Here is a 20,072-nt window from a genome sequence, read left to right as displayed (position 1 = left end):
CCCTGAGGTGTTTGTCAGGCACAGGCTGGCTTTCCTCATTTTCACTTCACCACACCGGGAAAACAGGCACCAACCGTCCCCATGTTTCTGTTTCAGCTTTCCAGTCTGCCTCTGAAACTACGTAGCCCTATGTGGTTTGCATGTGTAAATCCGCAGGACCTAGAGAAAATCCACCGGGCCTGGTGGGGACCTCTGGTGAGGATGAGGAAAAAGAAATTAGCTTCTGAGCGATTCCCAGGAGCAGAGCCAGCACCTGGGGCTGTTACAGGACAAATGTATTATTCTTTCATTTACAGAGGAGGAAACTGAGGTTTAGAGACACCAAGTAAATTCCCCCAAGGAGTAGCCCAGCTAGCAAGGGCAGAATCAGAATATCAGACCAAGTTTGTCCTACTCCAAAGCCCATGTTTCCAACCACTTCCTTATATGCCACTCTGACTAGAAAGTAGATTACCCTGCACGGTACAGCAAGGCCAGTGGCTTCATAGAGAAGAGATCTCACAGAGCAGGCAGATTATGCTGAGCTCTAATAGTTCTACTAACCCAGTACCATAACTATAATAAAAATCAAAATACTTTAGAAAATCATCCCTACACTAGACACAAAAGTAGAACAGCAAAACACCGAAAAAAAGATTTTATTTAGTTTGGAATTTCTATTATTTCATTAGCATTTGATTACTGGATTATCCCATTGTTAAGATTAGTAGATTAATTCAATTTAGAGAGTATTATTTTCAATGGTCGATTAATAATTTAATATTAATTTATTCAACAAAGTTTCTGAAGTCCTCGTTTGTGCTATGTGCTACAGGTGATATAAAGATGAAGAACACGTATTCTTTGCCCAAAAAGGAGACAAAATGATAGAATGTATTTGAGTTAGTGGGGTAATAAGATAGAAAAGGATAAAGGGCTAAAAGAAGGAGAAATCAATGAGTGTTCGGGGAGGACTTGTGGAAAAGTATGGCACATTTGAGCTGACACTTGAAATACAGCCAGGACAGGGTGGTGTAAGGGCACATATGCTTGGCTGCTAATGAAAAGGTTGGAGCTTTGGGTCCACCCAGATGCACCTTGGAAGAAAGGCCTGGTGATCTACTTCTAGGAAATCAGCCATTGAAAACCCAACGGAGCACAGTTCTACTCTGACACATGCGTGGTCACCATGACTCCATGACAACTGGTACTGGGTTTTGGGTAGAAATAGTGAAGACGACAGTCTAAGAAAAAGGAAGAATTTAAATGAGGGAATCAATCAGTAGTTGGCTAGAAGATGAGAACAGGTAGATAACTGAAGATGAAGCTGGAAAGATAGTTGAGGTGGAAGAACACAGATTGCGAATGGCTGGGTGATTAGAAAAAGCCTTGGAAGAGAAGGGATGGCAGGCTCAGAGAAGCTTTATAAGGCCTCACCTGGCATGGAGGAAGCTTTAGACAAGGAGAGATGAGGGGCAGAGTGATCAGTTAGAGCCCGACCTAGAATAATGACATCAGGAAGGGAGCAGAAACAATGTGGAGATATAACCGAGAGGATTGGCTATGGGAAGAGAGAAGGAAAATGGAGTCAAAGAAGCCTGGGTTTCCAGCCTGTGTGTGACCAGGAACATATCACTGTTAAGCAACCAAAAACCAAAAACCCGTTGCTGTTGAGTTGATTCCAATTCATAGCAACCCTATAGGACAGAGTAGAACCGCCCCACAGAGGTCCAAGGAGTGGCTGGTGCATTCAAGCTGCCAACTTTTGGTTAGCAGTCAAGTCCTTAACCACTGAGCCACCGGGGCTCCTCTTGGGGAAAAAAAGAGGAAGAATTGGTTTGTAAGAGGAGATTGTGAGTTTGGGTTTGAACACAAGGAATTAGGTTTCCTTGGAATGAAAACATGTGGCACATCCAGCAGAGAGATGTAGAAGTTCAAGTCTGACATTTGAGAGAGAGTGGTGTTAGACACTAATTTCAACTTCAACTACATAAAGGTAATAACCAGAGCCTGGGGCAGATGAGGTGACCTGGAAAGAGGGAAGAGAAAAAAATCTAAAGACAGAGCCTGCACTGAGTGGGTGAAAAGAGTGTCCCAGCCTCCCCCACCACCCTCCAGGTAAGGTCCAGAGGACAACTTAAAAATAGCACCCCCTCCTCCAAAACATAAGAATCCTTAATCTACCGCTAACTCTTTTATTTCACAAATTAAAAAAAAAAAAAACCTGCAGGCCCAGTGGGTTCGCTGATTTCTCCAAGGCCTCACAGCTACTTAGTAGCAAAGCTGAGACTAGATGGATTAAGTGATCACTGAGAATCATTATTGCCTGGGATAGTTGCACATGTGCTATATGACACTGTTGGATTCAAGGAAGCCTGAGAACAAACCAGAAACGTCATTTATCTCTGTTACATCCGCCATCACCGTACCTGTGCCCAGCCATATACACAGCTCAGAGGTTCCAACCACATCTTATTTACCTTATTCTCACTGTCCCCTCTACCCTCACTTTCCCCACCATTGCCTCTACCACCAGCGCTATTACAGGGAAGAGAAAAAGTCACAGATTATTTTCCCTTGGACAGTCAAAGCACTTACTACAATATTAAAGACTTCAGGAAGACCTGCAGTCAAGAAACCTGTTTGATTTGGACAGTTCCCAAACTTATTTGAGCATCAAACTCTGCTCCTTGTCCCATCCTCTTACTATCTATGAAAAAGCCCACAGGTTTTCAAGGATTGTATTTTGCAAAACACCACCTTGGCCTCATTAGCAGGATTTCCTTTGTAGGTCCCAAGCAGAGATGTCAATACTGAGAGGTCCTTGCTGTGGGAGGTGGGTGGGGAGCGATGAGAGAGAAGGAAAGAAAGGCAACAAAAGATTCCAGCCTCTTCTAGAGCCGTCCATTCTGACAACTACAAAAGAGTGAAACAGTTATTGGAGAAATTTTGACTTGGGGATTTTGACTGTAAGCATAAGGCAATAGCTTCCAACTAAGGGTTCTGTTGGGAAGGTGGGTTTCAGATAGTCATCTACCCTACATTAGCTGATGTGTGAGTTTTGCTGTGCTTCCACCCCGCCATCTTCTCAGTGTCCTTCAAGTCACTTCTGCCTCTGCTCCAGCTTCTCCTTTCTCACTCAGCATCTGGCCCAAGCCCAGTCACCCTACATCTGGACTCCTGATATCTGCCTTGTTACTGGTCTCCTGCCTTGACTCTTCCTCTTCTCCAGTTAACCTGACATGCTACAGTTAGGGACTCTGAAGGCTGAAGACACTGAAGACACCTAATTAATTAGTACTCCATCAGGTATCGGGCCACTCCTGGTCACCTCCCCACCACATCACTCACTTCCTCTAAGTTTTTTTTTAGACCCTCCGAAGAGCCCCTGAAGAGTCCAGATCTAACCAGCTCAGAGTAGCCTGACATGCACAGAGCACACCACAATGACCGACAAACGACCCTGGGCTGCCATGCATGGTCAATAACGCAAGAGAACTTAGGTCAAGAAACCAAAAGCCTCATGCCAAGGAACCAAAATCACCAGAAATGCATCATCGACAATAGTCAAGCCCATTTCAAAAGTGTTTGGTCCGTTGGCCACTTCCATGCCGAGTCTTAGCCCCGTCTCATAAGAAATAATCAGTAGGAACTATGAATAGGTGAAACTCCCGATCCTGCCTGCTGTTTCCCTCCACCGCAAAATGAATATGTACAAGTATAAATTGTACATTGCTCGCACAGATCGGGGGACTCAATCTGAAAGTGGTATCTCTGAGTTCCCACCTGCGAGCCTGCGAAATAAATTCTTTGTTCCTCTCGAAACCAGCATCTGAGAGTTTGGCTTCTTGCACCCTGGCCACGGACCCATTGGTTCGGTTTCTTTACTGTCACATTGATCTTCTTAAAATGCCACGTCACCAGCTTAAAGATAAAGAAAAGCGTTCACACGTCCACAACATCTGAAGCTCTTCCCAATGTGATAAAACATATCTGTTACAGATTGAATTGTGTCCTCCCCAAAAATACGTGCTGGCATCCTAATCCCTATACCTGTGGATGCAATCGTGTCTGGAAATATGGTTTTCTTTGTTATGTTAATGAGCCCCTATCAGCGCAGGGTGCAACCTAAACCTAATCGCTCCTCTTCTATACGGAGCAGCCAAGACAGAGGAAAGCAAGTACACAAGGGGGAAGACAGACTCTATCTGATGATGATCGAGGCAGGTGAATCTACAGGCCCAGGAACTCCAAGGACTGCCAGCTACTAGAACCCTGGTGGTGCAATGGTTAAGTGCTCAGCTGCTAACCGAAAGGCTGGTGGGTCGAACCCACCCAGCAGCTCCTCAGGAGAAAGACCCGGCAGTCCGCTCCTGTAAGGATTACAGCCTAGGTAACCTTACTCCGTCATGTGAGGTCACTATGAGTCAAAACAACATCAACAACCACAGAAGCTGAAATAACAAAGGAAGGACTTCCCCCTCCAGCCACACACTGAATTCACACTTCTCACCTCCTGGGCTATGAGAAAATAAGTGTTTCTTCCTTAAAGCCACCCACTTGTGATATTGCTGTTATAGCAGCACGAGGAGACTAAGACAGCATCTAAGCAGCACTGTCTGTCCCTGCTCCCCAGTGCAAATTTCCCAGCACACCAGGCTCATCTCCTCATTAACTGAGCCAGCCAGCACCCGTCTGACTGCCAAGCCTCTGCTCTTCCTGCTCTTTGTTTCCTGCCTGTCCAATGCTAGCCAGTTCTTACCAACTGCCAGCGTCCAGCTCCAGTCCCCTTCTGTGTCGACATTCTTGCAGTCACTGAGCAGCTAGCCCCACATTGACTTCCATTGCTCTCCTATTATTTCCTGAATTTACTAACTGATAAGAAACTCAGGAAGGGAAACAATAAATACTCAAAAAAAAAAAATTCCTGCTGAGTAAATGAATGAATCCACGTAGGCCTCAGAAAACTTCAATTCTACAAAACACTAGGGAAATTACCTTCTTTCTGAGCCTCAAAAGCATTTGAATCTTCGCAGTTCAATGGCCATTAGTTTTAGAAAATGAGGCAAAGATTTCTTCAATTCCATCCTGGAGGGCCCAGGGAAGTTCTTTTATTTTACTTATAGACAGAGCTCTGTTTCCTGCCACCTTCTCATAGGCTCTTTGCCATGTGTGGCCTCCAGGAAGGAGAGTCTAGACTGAGTATATTAAGCGATATTTAAACATGTATCTCTAAATTTTCCAATGGTCTGGCCAAAAGAATGTTCTTCCCAAGAACACATTCTCTCTTGACAATTGTTCCTTCATTCATTCAATTAATTACTTGACAAACATTTAGTGAGGCGCTCACAGCCTAATGCAGTTTTACTCAAAATGTGGTCAGAGGAGCACCTGCCGTGGAATCACCAGAGGGTGGTCTTTAAAAATACTGATTTCCTGGACACTGCACAGAAAATGTCTTATGCAATAAGTTCAGGATGAAGCCTGGGATCTGCATTTGTAACCAGCACTCCAGGAGATTCTGAGGCGTACTAAAGTTTGAGACTCACTTATTCAGTGGAGTCCCTGGGCGGTGCAAATGGTTAAACACTTGGCTACTAACCAAAAGGTTGGCGATTTGAACCCACCTAATTGGTTTCTGGGTTAGAGGCTCCTTAGAATAAAAGCCTGGCAACCTGCTTCCAAAAGGTCACAGCCATAAAACTATGGAGCACAGTTCTACTCTGACACAGATGGGGTCTCCATGGTTCAGAATCAACTTGATGGCAATGCTTTGGTTTAGTTTCTTGGTACAATGGGAAAGGTAGGCATATAAGGAGAGCATTATAAAACAGTTGTACCTACTTACAACGAAAGAGATGCTCGAAGTGTATAATGGAGGCATGAGAAGAGTAGCTAAGTTATAGGTAATTCTGGTTCTGCCCATATTTGTTGTTATTGACTGTCTCTTAGTCTTATGTGCCCTCATCTGCAAAATAGGAAGAAATACCCACCTCACACAATCACTGTAAGGTTTAAATGAGGTTGTATACGCACAGTGCTTTAATCCTGGTATATGATAAACACTCACTGCACAGAAGTCATCCTGATTGTTGCTCTTAATTATTAATGAAATTTAAAGAAAAGAGAACAGGTCAGAAAATAAATTTTCCTAAGAAAAATGGAATCTGAATTTAGTTTTAAAGCACTGCCTTTCAAAGCATAAATGTATTCTTGCAGCTCACAAGATCTCTGGGGTTTTTTAATCTTGTATCTTTGGAAGCCTTAGTCAAGAAATCAAACAACAAATTGCATTGGGCAAATCTGCTGCAAAGGACATCTTTAAAGTCAAAAAAAGCAAAGATGTCACTTTGAAGACTAAGGTGGGCTTGACCCAAGTCGTGGTATTTTTAATCGCCTCATACGCATGCTAAGCTGGACAATGAATACAGAAGACCAAAGAAGGATTGATGCCTTTGAATTATGGTGTTGGCAAAGAACATTGAATGTACCATGGACTGCAGAAGAACGAACAAGTCTCTCTTGGAAAAAGTACAGCCGGAATGCTCCTTAGAAGTGAGGATGGCGAGACTTCACCTCACATACTTGGACAGGTTATCAGGAGGGACCAGTTCCTGGAGAAAGACATCATGCTTGGTAGGTAGAGGGTCAGCAAAAAAGAGGAAGACCCTCAACTAAATGGATTGACACAGTGGCTGCAACAATGGGCTCTAACACAGCAACAATTGTGAGGATGGTGCAGTACCAGGCAGTATTTTGTTCTGTTGTACCTAGGGTCGCTATGAGTCAAAACTGACTTGATGGCACCTACCAACAACATCTTTGATTCTATAATTTGAAATTTTTAATACGAATGGTAACCAAGTATTGTCACGCAATTTCAGTGTCTGACTTTTTATTTGTGTTTGGGATTGTGCAAAAGTCAAATGGAAGCCGGATCAAGTCAAGAACCAATCTAGAAATAGCTGAAATGGTGGGAAAATTGAGTCATCACATGGCATGGGACTACCTGGTTCCACAATGTCTATGGTTAACCTCCACACTAATGATTGCTTTCAACAAAACTACATCATCTGTCACCTTAAAATAACGTTTTTAATTTAAACTTTATTGGGTTTACAGTATGTTTTGTTTCATTTATAAACTAGCTTTGGATTTATAGTTGCATAAGAACCGGAAGCGTATGCTTAGTTTTACGTTTGTACATGTTTTAATAACATCCTAATAATTAATCATCTGGAGGATCTGAAACAATTTCCTCCATAAAATAGGTCAATACCTTAATCAGGTTTGAGAAAAAACAAATTAGTCAAACTCAAGGTGGGGTTCTTTGAGAGTTGAGTTTATTCTTCCATCAGCAACTGTGTCCCCTGAGAAAGTCTGTCCCTGCCTAGTCGCCAGCGGTTAGCAGCAAAGAGTCTGCTCCATCTGCACTCCATGACCAAAGCCACCTTGCTGCATGTCATCAGGCCTTCAGCCACTGCTTCATAAACTTCACTTCCCACTGCACCCTACATTGCCATGAGCAAAGTCATTGTTCTAGGGCATCCAAGACGGTATTTTCCTTGAATGTGGAGCACCATTTACACTGGAAGCCATGTCCACAAGCCTCCTTACAAAATGTAGTTTGTGGTGGGGATGGAAATTATTGAGTTCTGACAAAAGGAAATGACATCGGCCTAGATTTCTAGAGGCTTTGTCACCAGTATCATTTAGCCCTCATTTATTCAAAAGAAAATGCTTTAGTGCCCCATGGATGGTGGATGGCTTTTCCTAACACCTACTGCTGAATCATTCAGAAGTAACAATAATAACCTCATCATCATAAGGATGGAGTTGAAATTAGTTTTGCAAAGCATCAGAATGCTTCTCCCAATATCTCCAAGGAACTGTGGCTGAGTAAATTTGGACCAAGTCATCGATGACGATAAAGGCTTATGATCCTATGCGGGGCTAGATTAAGACCTTCAGCAGCTCTAAGTGTTGAAAATATGCTCTAGCATCTTCTCCACTCCCACCATGAACTCTGTTATAAAATTTAAAAAATAAAATAAAAGCTAAAAGGCAACATTAAGTATAAGAACATCCAATAAAATTCCTATTTTTCTCATCATGACTACTTCAGTACTTTTTTGGAATATCAATTATCAATCCATTTCCAAAAAGAATTGGAGGTGCCCCTACTAGTGCCATAAACACAGGCCTTTTGTGTGTAGCCATGTCCTGAGTGCACCAGTGTTTTCACGTCCATCATCTCACTTGACACTAGATCTCACCGTTACTTACAGTCTGCAGATAGCAAATATGGAAGCTTTCTCAATGTGCCTAACTCTTTTTTTCTTTTTTCCTATTTAACTGCCCGAACTGCCCCATAGAGTTTCCAAGGAGCGCCTGGTGGATTTGAACTGCCAACCTTTTGGTTAGCAGCCGTAGCACTTAACCACTATGCCACCAGGGTTTCTCCATATATAACATACACATATACATAATTTATGTATGAGTAGTGCAAACAGTTAAGTACTTGACCACTAGCATAAAGGTTGGCAGTTCGAACCCACCCAGAGGTGCCTTGGAAGACAGGCTCTGTGATCTGCTCTGGAAAGATCACAGCCTTGAAAACCCTGTGGAGCAGTTTTACTCTGCTCACATGTAGTCGCCATGAGAAGGAATTGGCTCTATGACAACTAACAACAACAACAGGACAGCACCAGGCACGCGAGCATCTTTGAATTGTTATTGTTGTTAGTTGTCATCAAGTCTCGTGGTGACCTTATGTGCAACAGAACTAAGCATGCCAATTCCTGCTCGAGCTTCATGATCTTTGACATGAGTCCATTATTGTGACTACCCTTTGTAAATGTCTACAATTGCTTGATCAGCTGGAGAATCAAAGTGAGGAGCACCTGGGAACCTAGAGGTGGAACTTCCTACAGCTCAGCAAAAGGTACCATGTAGCCCCCTATTTATTGGAGGGTCTGTGGGTGCCTGTGGAAACAGGAGACAAGTGAGTGAACTTCAGAAAGCTGCGATGAAGAGATACTAGAAAGACCATCAATCAACCTTTTATGCTCCAAAAACAAAGCTTGTCTCCAGAAATACAGCAAAAGGATTGCAAAGGAACTTTTCACACCCCCTTGAGAGATCCGTGTAATTCTAGCATTTACATCCTAGGTGTGATATCCAAGCTTGACACCCTTTTCAAAATGAATGAATGAACAAAAGCCTTAGAAAAGTTTCACCTTCAAACATGAATTAAGGAGCGGTTGATTTGCTTTTTACATGATACTAAGTGATCGAATGAGAATTTTTTATAGTTTTTTTTTTTTTTTAATAAAGTGTATTTTGGGGAAAAGTGAACTCTCAGTGGAGAAATAGTAGGTAAAAGGTAAGAACTTCCATTTTCAGATGTGTGAACACACCCATGAGGGAAACAGCATGAGCTGGAGAAAGACACCAGCTGTGCCTATAGTCAGAGCAGGAGAAACCAAACCTGGAGCTGTATCCTGAAGCCTAGGGTGAGTAATCATCACCCTTGGAGAATAACCATCTTTTATTTACTGCTCAAGAAAAGAAAAAATAGCCCTGTGTGTATTACATAACCAATATGCGCCAAGTATTCACATGTAAACTTATTCATTCCTCCACATTTGTACTCGTGAAGAAAAACGAGGTTTTGTTTTTTATTACAGTTCAAATAGCATGTCTGGTTCTTTTCAGCTCCTTTGCTGCCAAACCTGGGGACAGGGACTGCTTCAGTTTCTCTGCCTTCTCTTTTTCTCTGATGGCCAAGGTATATCTGATGCAGCAAACTTTAAGCTTCACATTATCCTTATTTTCTAGATCTTGATAGATTTGGCATCCTTTCACCTAGTTATGACCAGAAAGTCCTTGATTTCCTCAATTTTGTGAGGCACGGTGACCAGGTGTGAGGGAAGGCTGGCACAAACCTACATGGCCTAGGATTGCCCGAATTATTCCCTCTTCCCTGCCTCCCACCTGAGACACTCACCAAGAAATGAGCACCTTTCTTCAATATTCGCAACTAACAAGAAGCAGGATGTGAACCCATTCTTCTGATAGCAAACCCCGTGCTCAGAATATTTCTCCACGACTTGGCTCTCTTAATACTCTGATCTTATACCATAGCTAATAAATAGGTTTTTTTTTTTTTTTTTTTTAAGTTACTTTCACTTTGCCCATAATCAAAGACTACAGTTTGTGAGGCTTCAATTTTCCCTCTCCAAGAATTTTTCCAACAACAAAAAAGCACTGTGCTAGGCATATTGTAAATGCTTAATATAACCTAATATATATTGGGAGCTCTTGAAACATTCAGTTATAGGTTATGCTAAGAGATGAGTTGTAGAGATAGCCTAAGACATAGTCCTTACTAAACTACGTGATACTAGTTTACCAGTATCTCATTTAGATACTAAGAGAACTAGGAATTTCAAGAAGTAAGATGGGGGCTGTCTGGAGGATAAAGAACTTCAGCTGGCCCTTAAAGAAGGACGATAGCCTAAAATGAGAAGTTACTGTGAGTTACCATTGAGTAGATTCGGGCTCATGGTGACCCCGTACGTGCAGAGTAGAACTGCTTGCTCCACGATGTTTCTTAGGCTGTGACATTTGAGAAATAGATGGCCAGACCTATCTCCTGAGGTACCTCTGAGTGGGTTCAAGCTGCCAACGTTTTGTCTAGTAGTCCAGCACTTATCTGCTTGAGCCACCCAGGCACTCCTAAAATGAGAGGAGGAAGGAGGGTATTCAGATATGGGGTCAGGGTAAGGCCTGGAGTGGACACCATAGTGATTCAAGGCTCAGCTATGAAAGTGAATATGGGGGTGGGAGTACTGGTATAGGCCCGTGATCAGTTTAATTGAACTGGAAGGTTTAAGACTGACGTGCAGATAGGCTAAAAAACACTTGCACGAAGTTCCACTGCTAGTAGGTGGCAAAGTTAAAATCAGAATCTCTCCCTGTTAAGCCCCAACTCATCACTCTTCCTACCAAGCCATGATTTTAAGTGAGAATATTTGTATGTTGTTTTAGTTAAAACAATTTAAAAGACTATTGCTTCTGGCTATAGTTATTATAACATGAATATTGTGACAAAAAGATTTCCCAAACATCTGCCATTAACCTGCTGAATTAATTTTTCTCAGTAACTTTAAAAGTTTCTGTTCCACTTAGCTTTATTACATAAAATATTATTCAAGTTTGGGATGCAATGGAGTATTCATATGAAAAACAAAGTTAATCAATTTTTCATTATAAAGGCTAATGGTTACAACTATGTTAAAATGTCTGGCCTTCAAATGAGAAAGGAGAAATCAGTGTGTAGGATGCTGGGATTTGGGGGAGAAGCATTACTTTCAATTTCCATTGATGTTCTTTTAACATTATTGTCTCAATATAACAACTCCATATAATGAACATATACCAAAATTAAAATCAAATCTGCCCAACTGTTAACTACTCTCAAGTGAATTTAATTGCCACTATTCTCTTCTTTTGAACAGTTTGTTCCCCAGAATCTTAAGAGGGCACACCCTCTTAATTAAGCAGTTTCTGTAACCTTCACCACTTCTCTAAGTTGTATACACGCCTCTGGGAAGCTACCACAAGGCATGTGGGTATAGCTCTCGTGAGGACTTCCAAGGTGTGATCTCCTTTACACCTTTTACTGAGCAGCAATTCATTTTACTCCAGGCGTGCAATGCAAGTGGCATATGTTGGTGTGAGTGGCACTTTAAAACCGCCAAAATATCTCCCAAATGTGCACATGTACACACACACAGACATACACACACACCTCCATCCTTATCATTGAGGTGAAGGAGTTTGCTGCTTTTTAATGTCTAGATGTCGACACGGGATAACAGCCGTGATTACAATGCTAATGAGCAAGATAATGGCAGCTAAAACAAGGGGGATAATAAAGAATACAATCCCAGTAAAGAAGATGGGACTAGTTATCTCGGCTTTCTACCTTATTTGCCTATCCTGACGTCTCCTTCAACAGTGCATGTCTCCTTTATTCAGAAACAAATATCTTATTTGTTTCCGAAATTTTTGTTAGTCAGTGTTCTATGTGTCTGTTGTTTCCCAAGTTCCTAAGGTCAGGGATTATGTCTTATACTTGTTCTGAATCTTCCACTGTCATTTGTTTATGTATTCAACAGATATTTATTGAACGTCTCCTATGTTCCAGACATTGAGAAAAAACCCTAGCACTGAATTAGGTAGGCACTAAGTGCACAACCCTCGTGGCACAGTGGTTAAGAGCTCAGCTGCTAACCAAAAGGTTGCCAGTTCAAATCCACCAGCCGCTCCTTGGGAACTCTATGGGACAGTTCTACTCTGTCCTGTAGGGTTGCTATGAGTCAGAATCGACTCAAAAGCAATGAGTTTTTTGGTTTAAGTGCATGGCAAGAAAAAAATTAATCAATGAGAGGCTGCAAGCCATAGATATATGACATTATAAACAATTTGAGAGGCAGGGCTATGACTTATTCTTTTCTGTTTCCGTGAGAACTAGTAGAACACATGCAATGGACGCTTAACAAATAAGGATTGATTGGTAAAATATAAAACTTTCCGTCTTATTTTTTCCCCAACACCTGGCTCTACTGACCATCACCATTCAAGAAATATTTTTGAAGTCTTTATTTAACTGTAAAAAGCAAACTCTTATTAACCAATCTGGATACTAATTTTCCAAATCAAATTTTGTCCAGTCAAATTCGTATTATCCTTCCCAGAATCATACCTGTCTTAATTCATGTGTGATCAAAAACAACCAAAACACTGCCAAACAGTGCCAGGCAGAGAGTGGGCATTCAATAACTATTTGGCAAGGAATAAATGAATGAACGAATGAACACGGCACAAACAAAATTATGACAGAGTAAACCTTGATGCTATGAAATTCATAATGAGTAAAAACTACACCCTTTGTTTTTGTTTTTGTTTTTTTTGTAATCAGCACTATTTGAGTGAGAAAATAAAATCAATGAGAATCTTAGACATAAGAATTCACTTCAATTTGTATTGTCTCCTAATTTTGGAATTCACAGTGTTTAAAATTTACAAAGAAAAAATTTGCTAAAACCAGTAGGCAGTTTATCCTCACTTTCAATGTCTTCCCTCTCAAGTCATTTTGGCTGCCTAAGCCAGTAAGACTCTAAGGACAATCTTGCATCACAGCAAATTTTGTTAGATTAGTTACATGTGAAATGTATCTGAAAGGGCATCACCACGCACCATCTTCATAGTCACAGCGCTTACGATTTTAGAAGTTTCCTACACATTATCCTATCTAAGCCTAAAATGAGGGAATAAAATCTCACGGAGAAGATAAATGAGGAATTTGAGGCCCAGTGAAGTTAAAAGACTCCTCTGAGATTAAAAAAAAAAAAAAATCTAGACAATTATGGTGCTGGGGCCAAAACCTCACTATACGTTCTTCTCATCACATCACGCACATGAGATTCTATTTATCACATGCCTCTCCTTCTTACCCAAACCACAGAGCACCCGGCGGCATTATCTTCTGAGCAATGGGTCCAAGGGACTCCCCAAAGATTCCTTGACTAAGTGAATCCATTATAGAAAATTGCCAATCTCCAGGAGAAGCCCAGGAGCTTTGGAATAAGTATAAACCCAAGTTTAGGACTCCTCTGCCTTTTCATTGCTGTCCCGGGCTCTCTAGAAATACTTGGGCTAGCTCACGTCTGACCTTCTTGGGTGCTCAGAAGCCAAGTGTGTCTGAGATTCCAGGAAGCTAACAAGTATGTAACTTGCCATATGCTAAGATTCTCCATTGCTTGGAAAATTACGAAAACTTGGAAACATCAAATATTACTATGGGGAACAAGAAGGACAAAACATAAGAACAGAAATCGAAAGAAGAAAAGAATTGTTTCTAGTCTAGTCATATCTGAATAGTACAGGCTCAGTCATAGCATATGCAAATAAATGCAAATATAAATCAAATCGATGGAGAAAGGTTAATGAGACCAGTACTTTTAGCCTTTGGGGGATTGCTGTTTGGGTGACCATCTTAGTACAGGCAGCTGTACATCTCATTTCCTTTATTAAGCTATGGTTTTAAGAAATGTCTTACACTAAAAGGCAGTGAATAAATGCTTGTTGAGTAGAATTAAATCAACTAGAATACAATTGAATTGCCAAGGGACCCCAGACCAATCAGGACAGAAGCAAGTTAGAAACTCCAAAGAAATACAGCAGGATGGAGAAAAGGGGTAGAGGCTTGGGCGTTCAGCGTAAAGGATAAAAAGGTGAACATAAACAAATTGATGCCAGTTTTCCCCAATGGTTCCTCCAGCTTAGAACCCTTGGTGGGACCAATTTATTACTAGAGAACTTCTACAGGAGACAAAACTTGGCTTTTCTTTTATTAACTTGTCTCTTCCTTTCCTGAATGCATTCTGCATTCTATTACAACTGTTTAGCAATTATGGGCCATATTGTTTTATACCAAAACCAAAAAACCAAACCTGTTACTGTCTAATCATTTCCAACTCACTGAAACCCTACAGGACAGAGTAGAACTGCCCCACAGGGTTTCCAAGGAGCGACTGGTAGATTTGAACTGCCGACCTTTTGATTAGCAGCCGAGCTCTTAACCACTGCGTCACCAGGGCTCCATGTTTTTTATATTGCCCTCTAAATCATTCTGTAGTAATAGGATTATCGTGCCCAATATGTAGTATCCCTTCTTCCCTACCAGCCAATGTCTGTCAATTCTCTCTCCCTCTCTGTTTCTTTCTCTCTCTCTCTGGTATTGGGTAGACCAGCCAGGTAACCCACTGTAGTCCTTGGTTCCCCACCAAAAGGCAGTAATATGCACAAATCTGTCATGAACACTAAAGGTAGGGTCGGATGGGGTGGAAGAAGAAGTGGAACAGAGGAAATGAAACAACTGTCTTTTCCAATCCATGGATGTCCATTTCAAACAGATCATATCAGTCTCCACTGTTCTAGATTTCTAGACCACAAAGTACTGAAGATTCCATCAGAAAAAAATTAAGGGACGTAACATTTACTGAGCATTCATTCACCCAGAGCATCTACTATGCACAGACTCTATGCTGGCCTTTTTGCATATCCAGCTGTATCATCTCTTCCTCCTGATAATCCTGTGAGAGGAGAAAAATGAGACTCAGAGAGGTTAAGTATCTTGTCCTAACCTACATGGCTACTAAGCGGTGGCAAAGCCAGAATTTAAACCCATGTCTATTCCACTGTGAAAGTACTTTGAGGAGTATTCCCAGCAGAAGTAGATTTCAGTGAGTGAACATTGTTGGCCTGGACAAATGTTGTTGGACTGAGGGATGGGCTAAGGAAAAATTGCTGGATGGTGTGTGGCTGTGCTGTGTGGCTGAACAGGGTATACCAAACACAGCACTGCCAAATGATATTTATTAGCTACGAACCAAGAACTGTGCTAAGTGCTCTGCAAATGACACATATAACACCAATTAGATGGGAATTGTAATCCCTATTTTACAGATTGGAAAATTGAGGCTTAGAGAGTTTAAGCAGCTTGTCCAAGATCACATAGCCAGTGAGTATAGAGCTGGGATTAGAAACCAGATCTGTCTGGCTTCGCATCAGAAAAGCGTCTGAGGGCCCAACAAGCTTCCACTTAAGGGGAAAAGGTACATTATAAGGAGGGCTCGACCAAGCTCAGAGAAGCAAACCAGAGGAAGGAGGCACTGATGGTAAAATTTATTACAAGGACAAATGGAGGAAGGGAGGTAGCATGGTTGGTTTCTCTCTCTAAAAACCAAAACTCATTGCCATCAAGCCGATTCCAGCTCATAGTGACCCTACGGGACAGAGCAGAAGCTGCCCCATAGGGTTTCCAAGGAGCGGCTGGTGGATTCAAACCGCCGACCTTTCGGTTAGCCAGCCAACTTTTTAACCACTACACCACCAGGGCTCCAGCAACCCTATACCCAAAAAAACCAAACTCACTGTCATTAAGTTGATTCCAACTCATAACGACCCTATCAAAGAAAAAAAAATCAAACCCATTGCCATCTAGTCGATTCTGACTCACAGCAACCCCATAGGGTTTCCAAGGCTGTAAGTCTCTATGGAAGCAGGCTTCCACATCTTTCTCCTGGGTGCCGCTGGTCATTTCGAACTACCCACTTCTTGCTTAGCAGTCAATCACTTTAACCACTGTGCCGCCATCTGCCCTTAATCCATACTAAGGAAAGCTGGGGCACTGATTTGGAGATGTATTCGCTGAGGTACGCAACCCTGGCTCACACTGGAATGACCTGGGAACAATTCAAAATACTGATTCCCAATCTCCACCCCCAGACGTTCTGATTTAATTAGTCTGAAAATCTTTAAGGTATACCTGGAGCTCCGAATTTACTGGTGAACAGCCTTCATTGGGGATGGTGCTGAATTCAGAAAAGCTCTGGGAGGCCTGGAGATGTTGGACGCATTTCTGGACTGGGTAGTCATTGTTATGCTGGGAAAAAGCCGGCTGAAATGTTGAGGACTGCAAACAGGGCAAGAGGTATAAAGAATCCAGTGTTTCTGTGTTGTGGACAGGTCCCCACTTACGTGAGCTGGCACCAGGCATTGGCGCATGCTGTGGAGGTCAGTTTTTAGATGGGTGTTTGCCTTCTGGATGCCTGTGAGACGTTTGGGTTGTGTGTTTGAGTGTGGTTGATGTAAAGTGCCAGAAAGTGGATCTTGTGAAAGGACTTGGAAAGGATGTCTGAGAGTTAATGCTAATTAAAATTGGTGTGACATTAATGCATGGGGGGTGGCCATTCCAATTTTGTTTACTGTGTCTATTAAAAATGCAATCTTATGGGAAGGTCTGAACTAGATTCATTAGCAGATTCAGTAGGTAAGTCCTGTGGTTTAAAGACTGAAATGTGACCGTGTAAGAAGGGGAGAAGGCAATGAGTTAACTGAAAGGCTGAGGGTGTGGGGTCGGCAATGAGGTCTTTGGAGGATGCTCCCATGAGGACATGGATACTGGTAGAAGTTTCAATTTGAGGCTTCCAAGTAAAAGATTCTGCAAATGTCTTCCCCACCTCCCTTACCTCTTTGGTGTTTATAAAGAAAATGGATCTTAACCAGATGTAGAGGCAGGGGCCTCCCCACTGCGTGTGGAAAACCACCACCCCCCCACCCCGCCACCTCCAGCAGCAACTGCCTTCCTTCTGATGAAGGCACAGAAGAGGGGATCAGAAATAATGGAAGGGGTGAGATATGTGGGGAGGGGAGATATGCAAGGCTACCCTGGTGACAAGAAGGTCCTGGGTCAAAGATGCGTCCTCAGATATGAAGCTCCTCAAAAGTCAAACTCCTTTGAGGAAAAACTGGTAGACTGGTCCTGACTTAACCCTTCTTGGTTAGAGACGGCACAGACTCGTGTGAGGCAGAAAGCACTCAACGAGTATGATCCTTCAGCCTCTACTGCTTTGAGTGCAGAGTCATGGACCATCTAGGCAACCATAGGAGAGTTTCAGCTACAAAACCTGGGCATAGACCCCATGAGGAAGGATCATTTCCATTCAAAGGAGATGGGCATTAAGACTCAGGTCATTCATTTCAGTTTCACACACAGACAAATACAACTGCCCCGCGGCGAGCATCACCACCAACTGTCCGGCCCATTCCGTTCTGGTTTTCAGTAATCATCATAATAATAACGGGTGTTGTTCAGCCCTTCACAGGCTTCAGCACACATTCATGGCCAATATCTCCTAAAACAGGCATATTGAAAAGTATTGCTATTATTCCCATTTAATAGACACCGAAGCAGAGATTCAGGAAGGTAAAGTAACTTTGCCAAACAGTAAAAGGTATAACCAAAACTTGAACTTGGGTCTTCTGACTCTAAATCCCCGGATCTTTGGATAACAAAATGTTAAGTATATACCAAGCGCCCAGGAATTAACCCACACAGGGACGTCCACCCACAGCCCCTTTCTCATATTCATGTCAATGTCTGTCCAAGTACAGAAGCAGCTCCAGGGAGCTCCCAGCCCAATGCCTTCACCCCCTGCTCACCGAGAGCCACTGGAATCCGATTCCCAAAGTAGCCAAGTGGATGTGTGGAGAGGGGTGAGGGGAGTGTTATTAAATAGTGATTAAGACCACAGGCTTTGGAGTCGGATACACATGAGTTTCAAACCTAATAGCTGTACTTCCTTGAGTGGCTCGTTTCACCTTCTCTAAGCCTTCATTTCCTTCTGTAGAGAACAGGAACAATGCCTTACAGAACAACGAGAATTAAATCAGGTAATGTATGTAACGCTCTGAGCGTAGAGACTAGTTCATGATAGGTACTCCGAATACTAGCCTTTTTATTTCCACATGCACACACAACCAACTATAACAGCAGACACCGTTAACTGATAAACCACCATTAGCCTCCTCTCTTGCTGATAACTAATGTCCTTGCTAATGAAACTGCCTCCATTGTCTCAGCCAGAATAAGCTGGAAAAGGAACATTGAAGTAGAGGTATGGGGTGAAAAGAGCCCTGGACTGGCAGAAAAGAGAAACTCAATTTCATTTTTGCACAGCTACTAGTGTGTCATGTGACCTTGACCGAGTTGGTCCCCCTTCCTGAGTATCATCTTTGACATCTGTGAAATGAGAGAGTCAGGTGAGATCTCTCAGGTCTTTTTCAGGACTCTAGCTCTGTGCTTCTCTATGGAAAGGATGCCGAAGGCAAACAGCCGGCAAGATGGTGCTGAACCCCCTACTGGCTTCAACAGTGTGGAACTCTCATCTCAAATGGCTGGCCCGAAGACTTCAGCCACTTGGAAAAATTCTCGTTCCCTTTGGATGGGACTCTTGGGCTGAGACTCAGAGGTCCCTAGGAAAAGGAGCCCCAACTCAACCAGTAACAAAGGGAAAGGCACTCCAGAGCCAGTGGGGAGGAAGAGTTGGGGAAGGCCAGCTGCATTTCACCACCACCAACCGAAAAATCCTCCATCCACCGGCCTGGCCATCCCAGACCTCTGCGCACAACTACGCCTCATCCAAACTAGCCCTTCTCACAATTAAATCCGCAACTCCCCTGAAAAACAGAAAGTGCTTGGCCCCTGTTCTCCTCCTCAAAACTTACGACCCTCAAACACCAGCACTAAACTCCTGAAACCCCGGCTCCCCTGCTCTGGTTTCTCCATCCTGAAACCAACTCTGCAATCGGCCTGTCTTGCCTGCCAACAACTTCAACTCTGCTAACTCTGTTTATTGTATCTTGCAGCTGCTATGGATTCATTTATTTTGCTTCAGCCCTGTTTGGTCATCAGGGCTCTTTATTCTTCCCTCCGTAACATAAATCCAGACCCCCGAAAACACGGGGTCCTTGATTTCTCAAGTTCAGGCACCCCATTCCCTTCCCCTCCTGGCTTCACTGCAAATCCCCTTCCACCTCCTTTTGAAAACTTTTCCTGAAACACCAGAAGTTTATTCAGAGCTTTCGTTTTCGGAAAAGACAAAAAAAGAAAAAGAAGAAGAAGAAAATCACAAAACTTACTTTCCTCCAGGAGTGCACAGTTTCAGAAAGAAGAAAACAGAGCTATAATCCACAGCGTTCCCCCAACCCAAGAAGCAGAATATGTTGTGAAATGCTTCTTTTTCCACTTTGCCTGTGAAGGAGCCCGGTGGTAGGCATACATCCACAGGCTGATGCAAGATGCCTTTGAGAGAAACCTCACATTCTGAGGATTCCTGGGAAAGCGCCAGGGATCCCAGCATCCAATATATTGCACATTTGGTTTCAATTAGGAAGGGGGTTGGGGAGGGAAGACGGAAAGTCACCAATCAGAGCTGTTTTCTGTTTAGAGGCTATTTCTTTTGACCCAAGGGACCACGGGCAAAGCTATAATTTACAGCAAAACCCATTCATAGAAGAAAAAATATGTATAACCATAAAATGGACTTAAAGACACAGCTCCCTTCCGCCCCAACCCCACTCACGTCCCTCCCCAAGCCCTAAAACTTGGCCACCCCCCTGTGACCCCCAGCACCACCTCATTTTTCTTACTTGAGCTGAAGCTGTGAGCACAATTTAAG

General features: G+C 42.7%; 1 protein-coding gene across 1 annotated transcript in view; it reads right to left on the bottom strand.

Annotated features, from left to right (window-relative positions):
- The window catches only part of DDR2 (discoidin domain receptor tyrosine kinase 2), a 238,325-nt gene extending 218,602 nt beyond the window's left edge, over positions 1 to 19,723 (bottom strand). Inside the window, exon 1 of the mRNA XM_010594918.3 lies at positions 19,534 to 19,723. The gene's annotated coding sequence lies outside the window, so the exon portion shown is untranslated. The remainder of the gene's footprint in view (positions 1 to 19,533) is intronic.
- Positions 19,724 to 20,072: the final 349 nt, after the last annotated feature.

The sequence above is a fragment of the Loxodonta africana genome, chromosome 3 (assembly GCF_030014295.1).
Source record: "Loxodonta africana isolate mLoxAfr1 chromosome 3, mLoxAfr1.hap2, whole genome shotgun sequence".
NCBI lineage: Eukaryota > Metazoa > Chordata > Mammalia > Proboscidea > Elephantidae > Loxodonta > Loxodonta africana.
The sequence above is the reverse complement of the archived record's forward strand: the minus strand, read 5'-3'. Positions and strand labels throughout refer to the sequence as shown.